Raw genomic sequence first — 8,027 nt, 5'->3', positions numbered from 1 at the left:
AAATAGGAATAGTTTAGGAATAATATAAAAAATATTAAAAATGACGATTTTAATACGAAAAAAACGTTAAGGACGATTTTAAATTGAAAATTAAATGAGGGACGATTTTGATTCTGGCGCTAAACTTTAGGGACCAAAACCATACTTACCCCTTAAGAAAAAGGGTACGGCCCGTATTACTCACCCTGATAATTACATCACTTGATATCTCTTAGTTGGCACATTCGTATCTTGTATAGTTGTATACTAGTTTCTCAAATGTTGAAATAGGTAGTGCTTTAGTGAACATATATGCTAAATTATCATTGGAATGGATTTGTTGAACGTTTATATCACCACTTTGTTGAAGATCATGAGAGTAGAAGAGTTTTGGTGAAATGTGCTTTGTTCTATCTCTTTTGATGTATCCTTCTTTTAGTTGACGTATGCAAGTAGAGTTATCTTCGTGTATGATTGTTGGCATTTTCTTCACAGGTAAGCCACATATATCTTAGACATGTTGATTGATCTAAGCTTAACACATTCTCGAATTGCTTCATGAATTGCTAATATTTCTGCATGATTTGAGGATGTTACAGCTATAGTTTGCTTTGTTGAGTGCCAAGATATATCTGTGCCTCCACATATGAATAGATAACCTGTTTGTAATACGCCTTTATGCGGATCAGAAAAAAAATCTGCATCTGCATATCTAACTAATTGAAATGTTGATTCGTTGGAGTAAAATAAATTCTTATCAACAGATACTTGAAGATATCTTAATATATGTTTGACACCATTTCAATGTCTTCTAGTTTGACAAGAGCTAAATCTCGATAACTAATTTACCAAAAAAGCTATATCTGGTCTTGTATTGTTAGCGGGATACATTAGTGCGCCAATAGAACTAAGATAGGGTACTTCAGGACCAAGTGGCTCCTCATTATTTTCACATGGTCGAAATGGATCTTTATTCACATCTAGTTTTCTCACCACCAATCCACCATTGAAGTACTCAATGGGTGCGCCTTATTCATGTAAAATTTTTTCAAAAGTTTCTCAGTATAAGTTGACTGATGGATGAATATACCGTCTTTCAAGTATTCAATTTGTAAACCAAGACAAAATTTTGTTTTACCAAGATCTTTCATTTCAAATTCTCTTTTTAAATAATCCCAGTTTTTGGAATATTTTCAGGTGATCTAATAATATTTAAATCATCAACATATACTGCAATAATAACAAATTTGGATTTAAATATTTATTATGAACACACATGGACATATACAGTCATTTTTGTATCCATCTTTCAATAAGTACTCACTGAGACATTTATACTACATAAGCCCAGATTGTTTTAATTCATACAAGAATTTTTGAAGTTTTACTGAACATATCTCCAGAGAATTATTGTATGCTTCAGGCACTTTGTGTCCTTCAAGGACTTTCATATAAATTTCTTTATCAATTGAGCCGTATAAATAGGCTGTAACAACATCCATTAGGCGCATGTCAAGTTTTTCATGCACAGGCAGACTAATCAGATATCTTAATGTTATTGAATCCACCACAGGAGAATATGTTTTCACATAGTCAATACCAGATTTTTGTGAGCACCCTTGTGCTATTAGTCGTGCTTTGTATCTTTCTATTTCATTTTTCTCATTTTGTTTGCGCACAAAAATTTACTTGTATCTCACTGATTCTATACCTTCAGAAATTTTGACTATAGGACTAAAAACTTCACATTTTCTAAGTGAAGTTAATTCAACGTGAATTGCGTCTTTTCATTTTGGCCAATCATCTCTCTGCCTGCATTCCTTGACAAATTTTAGTTCATGATCCTCATCTTGCTTTGCTATTTCTACAGCATTATTATAAGCAAAAATATTGTCGACAATAGTATTCTTTCAGTCCCATATTTTTTCGGTAGTGACATAACTTATCGAGATCTCTTCATTTTCAGGTACCTAAACCTCTTCAGAGGTTTCATCAATAGTTATGTCTTCATATCCCTTTTGAATATTTTCCTCCATATTGTGACCATCATGATTGATTATCTCTCTCCTTTTTCGGAAATTTTTATTTTTAGAACCGATTGGTCTTCTACACTTTAGGCGTGGATTGCTTTTATTTGCACTAACAATTTGTCCTTCCGAAATACTTGTTTTTATTGGTGCATTTGCAGTTGGAATGTGAGATTTTATTACTCTCTTTAGGTCAGTAAATGCGTCTAGCAATTGGTTTGCAATATTTTACATATGAATTAACCTTTGTACTTCTATTTCACATTGTCTAGTGCGAGAATCTAAATGTAATAACGACAATGTATTTCAAATAATTTTCTTTTTTAACTGCTTATTTTCTTCCCCTAATTTTAGAAAACTTATTTCATCAAAGTGGCAATCAGAAAATCTTTCCTTAAATAAATCACCCGTCGTGGGTTCAAGATATTTTATAATTGAGGGGGATTTATAACCAACATATATCCCCAATCTTCTTTGGGGTCTCATCTTTGTGCATTGTGGTGGAGTAATTGGGACATAAATCTCGCACATCTAAATATCCTAAGATGAGAAATATTTGCCTCCTGACCGTAAGCCAGTTGTAAAGGAGAGGATTTTAGGTAACTTGTTGGTCTTAAATGTATAAGTGCTGCAGCATGCAAAACAGCATGTCCCCATGCTGAAATAGACAGTTTAGTTCTCATAAGTAATGGTCTAGCTATTAACTGAAGGCATTTAATCAATGATTCTGCTAGATCATTCTGAGTGTGTACATGAACAACATGCTCTTCTATAGTAATTTGACATACAATAATTATTAAATGATTGTGACCTAAATTCACCAGCATTATCAAGGCGTATTGTCTTTATTACATAGTCTGAAAAATGGTTTTTTAATTTAATTATTTAAGCTAACAATCTCGCAAACGCCATGTTGCGAGTTGATAGTAAACAAATGTGGGACCATCGTGAAGATGAATCTATTAAAACCATGAAATATTTAAATGGTCCACATATATCACCATGAATGCGTTCCAAAAAAGATGGTGATTCGATCCCAATTTTTTCTTATGATGGTCTTGTAATTAACTTTCCTTGAGAACATGCAGCACATGAGAATTCATTAAATTGGAGGATTTTATGTTCTTTTAGAGGATGACCAGATGAATTCTCGATGATTCTTCTCATCATAATTGAACCCGGATCACCTAACCAGTCATGCCAAATTGTAAATATATTTGTATTTGTAAACTTCTAGTTTACTATGGCATGTAAATGCACATTGCTAATAGTGGTGTAGTACAACCCCAAAAAAAGAGAGGATAATTTCTCCAACACGCATTTTCTCCTGATCTCATAGTTGTAATATAAAGGTATTCCTTGTTTTCTTCTATTGCATTTTCTATATGGTATCAATTTTGGCGGATATCTTTAAAATATAGCAAATTTCTATGAGACTTACTTGATAGTAGTGCATTATTTATGAAGAACTTAGTTCCTTTAGGTAATACTATAGTAGATCTTCTAGAGCCTTCAATCATTTTTGCACTACGTACAATCGTACTTACATTTGTTTTCTTTGTAATAAGAAAGATAAAATATCTTGTCTCTAAGTATTGTATGTGTTGAAGCACTATCAATGAAACATATTTTTTCATTGTTGAATTTGAGAGAAGCGTGAGAAATATCCATATCTTCATTGCGAAAAATAAAAATTACCATTAATGAAAAAAATAAAAAAAAAATTTAAAAAAATTTGAAATTACAATCAAAGGAAGAAAGAAAATAAAAAAAAAACTAGCTAAAAAATGATTTAAAATGAAAGATTTATTGATTAATGTTCTTTTAAAAAGAAAATTGCATCATCCAAAAAAATGTCATTGCTTGGGCCACCAAAATCAAAGGTTAAGGAAGTCATCAAGGACTGCAAAGATATCATTGGTGGATTTTAGATTCGTTTCAACACCGTTAGCTTCAACTTCATCTCTTTGAATAGTCAAATTGGTCTCTTATTTTTTCCCTTTCCTCTTGATAGAGTCTTGATATAGCTTGACAAAATGTTCAGGGGTACGACATGTACGCAACCAACGACCTTTTAATCTGCATCAATAGCACAAATTTTTCACATTTTGTGAATCATTTCTCGGAGCACGCTTTTCATGTTTATTTCATTTTTTATTATGGGTAGGAGCCCTATTGTTCTATTTGTCATGCCCATGTCCATGTCCACGTCCACGTTCACGGTTTTGACCAGTATTTTGATCGTGATTTCTTTTATGTTTACGAAATGCCGCATTCACTTTAGGGATCGAAAAGCGGTTGAGCCAGCAGGACGGACTTCATGGTTCTTCATTAATAATTCATTATTTTGTTTTACCAATAGGAGACAACCTATTAGATTAGAATACCTTTTGAAACTCTTTTTACGGTACTATTGTTGCAAAACCACGTTGAAAGTATAGCATGTGGAATAAGTTTTTTTCATTAAGTCCTCATCTGTGATATTTTGGCCACACAATTTCAGTTGAGAACTTATTTTAAAAAGTGTAGAATTGTATTCACAGACTGTTTTAAAATCTTGTAGCCTTAAGTGTTCCACTCATAACGAGCTTTAGGCAACAGTACATTTTTTTTTTTGTGTTCATAATTTCATATCTCTCTTTCAAATTTGTCTATAGTTCTTGTGAATATTTAACAGTCAAGTATTCTACTTTCAACCCCTTATGGAGATGATGACGCAAAAAAATTAGTGTCTTAACCTTATCTTTGCTTGACGATTATACCTCTTTCTTTATGATATTTCCAGACTTTTTGGATACCAAGTGGGTTTCAGCATCAAGCGCCCATTCTAAATAATTTTTGCCGGTTAAATCAAGAGCGGCAAATTTAAACTTTTACCAATTTGACACGATAGCTCTATAAATAAAAGCAAGTAATTAATTAAGAATAATAATGTTAATAATACATACAAAAAGAAAGGAAGATAAGTAAAATGATAAAAAAATAAAAAAATAAATCAATTTACTTCAGGAAATTGATAAAATATATTATTTCTTTTAAGATAGTAAAAATAATTTAAATAAACTATTAAAGTTATACATTTATTGCTGAGAATATAAATAAAATTGTGATACTAGCAATATAAGTGCTATATCTTTACTTAAAGGAATAATTATGTTTATCATTCACTTCAAAAAATAATTATGTTTATAATTAATTATTATTCACTTTGAAAAATAATTTTGTATATGATTAATTATCATTCACTTTGGAAAATAATATTAATATTAAATAAAATGTCATATATAAAAAATAAATAATATAAATAAACCAAATAAAAATAATAGTGTAACAAATAAGAGATAAAATAAGAAGGAAAGAGAAACAACAATCTAAAAAATTTTTTATGTAAAAAAAATAAATAAATCAAATAAAAAATAATATAACAAACTAAAGAAAAAATGAAAAAATATCAAAGAAACAAAGAAAAAATGGCATACAAAACTGAGAAAAGAAAAAAAAGATGGCGTTACGTACATGATATTACATGATATGCATATATGAATTTATATGAATTTAAAATAAAAGCATATGCATATATGGATTAAAAAAATGCATTTATAAAAAAAATGATAAAATAGTTATTTATAAAAATGCAACATAAATTTTATCAAGAAGTGTTGGGATGAGATTGAAACAGAGTTTACGACAGCTGTGTTAGGGTTCTTTCAGACGTCTAAGTTACCGACAGACTCTAATATAACATGGGTTGCTTTGGCACCGAAGTTCACTGGGGCTAAGGAGATCAAGGACCTCCGACCAATTAGTATGGTTGGTTGTGTATATAAAGTGATATCGAAGGTATTGGTGAGGAGAATGAGATCAGTTATGCCAGGCCTGGTTGGAGAGACACAGAGTGCGTTTGTCAAGAGGCGGAAAATACATGACGGGGCTCTTATTGCATGTGAAACGGTACATTGGCTTAAAACGAGGAAGAAGGAAGAGGCAATAATCAAGCTGGACTTTCAAAAAGCCTACGATAGGGTAAAGTGAAATTTCGTGGATATTGTTCTGCAGAAAATGGGTTTTGGGCGAAGGTGGAGAGAGTGGGTTATGGAGTGTGTTAGCACAACTTCTATGTCGGTGTTGATAAATGGGTCGCCAACAAAGCCGTTCAAGATGGAAAGAGGTTTGCGACAATGTGATCCTCTATCTCCATTCTTGTTTGTTCTTGTTGTGGATGTCCTACATAGAATGATTGGAGTGGCAGTCAGGAACGGTTGGATAGCTCCATTACTTGTTGGGAGAGACAATATAGAACTGTCACATCTCCAGTTTGCTTATGATACTGTGTTATTCTGTCCACCAGAGGAGGAAACTATTAAAAATTACAAGAGGCTGCTTTGTAGTTTTGAGGTGATGTCGGGGCTAAGTATCAACTTTGACAAATCCAGCTTGATCCCAGACAACTGTGAACAACAGTGGGTTCAAAGTATGTGCAGCTTGTTGGGGTGCAAGGAGGCTGCTCTCCCGGTCAGGTACCTTGGAATCCCTTTAGGAGCTAACCCAAGGTTAGTCAAGACTTGGAAGCCAATTATAGACAAAGTGAAAGAGAAGCTCGGCTTATGGAAATCAAAGACAATCAACAAAGCGGGGAAGCTTGTGCTCATCAAAGCAGTTCTGAATAGCCTCCTGGTATATTATTTAAGCTTATATAAGATGCCGAAGGGTGTTCAGGAGAAACTTATTTCATTACAGCGAAGGTTCTTGTGGAGTAAGGAGGATGGCAGGAAGGGGATGGCTTTGGTTAACTGGGAATTGGTCCAAGCTCCAAAAAAGCTAAGTGGGCTAGGAGTTGGTAATGCGATGCTTCGTAACACATCTCTCCTGTTTAAGTGGTGGTGGAGGTTCTCAAAAGAGAAGGGTCCGTTGTGGAAGAAGGTGGTTTGATCATGTAATAGTCTCTCTCCTACTAAATTATTATCTTCCCAGACTTTACCTACTATAGGGGGCCCGTAGAAGGATATCTGTCAGTTACAGATCAGGGAGCAACATATAAGAGACAAGATGATAAATGGCTTGTCTATGTAGATTGGCGATGGCATGAAAATTCTTTTTTGGGAAGATGTGTGGCTAAGTGGTGGTCCTCTAAAGGAAAGGTTTCCAAGACTTTTCTTGGTTTCAGACCAAAAAGGATCTGTCATAGGGAACTGTGAATTCTGGGATGGGTTAGAGTGGATTTGAAACTTCCAGTGGAGACGTGAGCTTTTCCAATGGGAGATGGAATTGGTGAATCAACTACATGATGCTTTGAGACAGGTTAAACTAGCTTTTGATAGAGAGGATAGAGTTGTCTGGAAGTTTGACAAGCAAGGCATTTTTTCTACTAACTCATTTGTACAGGTCTTGCAGGTGGAAACACTACCGGAAGAGGTAACAAGCTATAACTTCACGAAGACTATTTGGAAAGGCTTAGTCCCCCCAAGAGTGGAGTTGTTTGCCTGGTTCGCTATAGGCAGGGTGAACACAAAGGAAAGGTTGTGTCGTCTCAGAATCATTAATCAGGATGAGAATGTGTGCGTATTATGTAATCATGATGTGGAATATATTCACCACTTGTTTTTTGGCTGTAAATTTACCTGGCAGGTGTGGTGTGCTTGGCTATCTAATTTTGGCATAAAATTGTCTGTTCCGGGTACCCTCAAGGAACACTTTGAAAGCTGGACAGGTGCTACAGGTAGAAAGGAGGAACGTAAGGTGTAGTTTATAAGTTTCTTTGTCATTGTATGGAACGTCCGGTTGGAAAGGAACAGGAGGTTGTTTCAGAATAAAAGAAAAAGTGTCGAAGACATCATCAACATGACGCGATTTAACTATAAGGAGTGGAGGTGTGAAGATCCTTTTTGTTGTTAATGGTAATGCCGGAGATGACATTGGGATGCATATATATTCGCTCTGACAAGTTACTAGGTGGATATAACAGACTTTGTTTTATCTTATTTTTATTTTGTTATTGTCTCTACTTTGTGCTCTACGTTCGTG

General features: G+C 33.9%; 1 long non-coding RNA gene across 1 annotated transcript in view; it reads left to right on the top strand.

Annotated features, from left to right (window-relative positions):
• Positions 1-8,027, top strand: part of LOC110267152 — a 20,882-nt gene that overhangs the window by 2,137 nt on the left and 10,718 nt on the right. Inside the window, exon 2 of the long non-coding RNA XR_002354503.1 lies at positions 5,152-5,161. This is a non-coding gene — a long non-coding RNA (uncharacterized LOC110267152). The remainder of the gene's footprint in view (positions 1-5,151; positions 5,162-8,027) is intronic.

This window comes from Arachis ipaensis, chromosome B09 (assembly GCF_000816755.2).
Source record: "Arachis ipaensis cultivar K30076 chromosome B09, Araip1.1, whole genome shotgun sequence".
NCBI lineage: Eukaryota > Viridiplantae > Streptophyta > Magnoliopsida > Fabales > Fabaceae > Arachis > Arachis ipaensis.
This window is presented reverse-complemented; position numbering and strand designations above follow the sequence as displayed.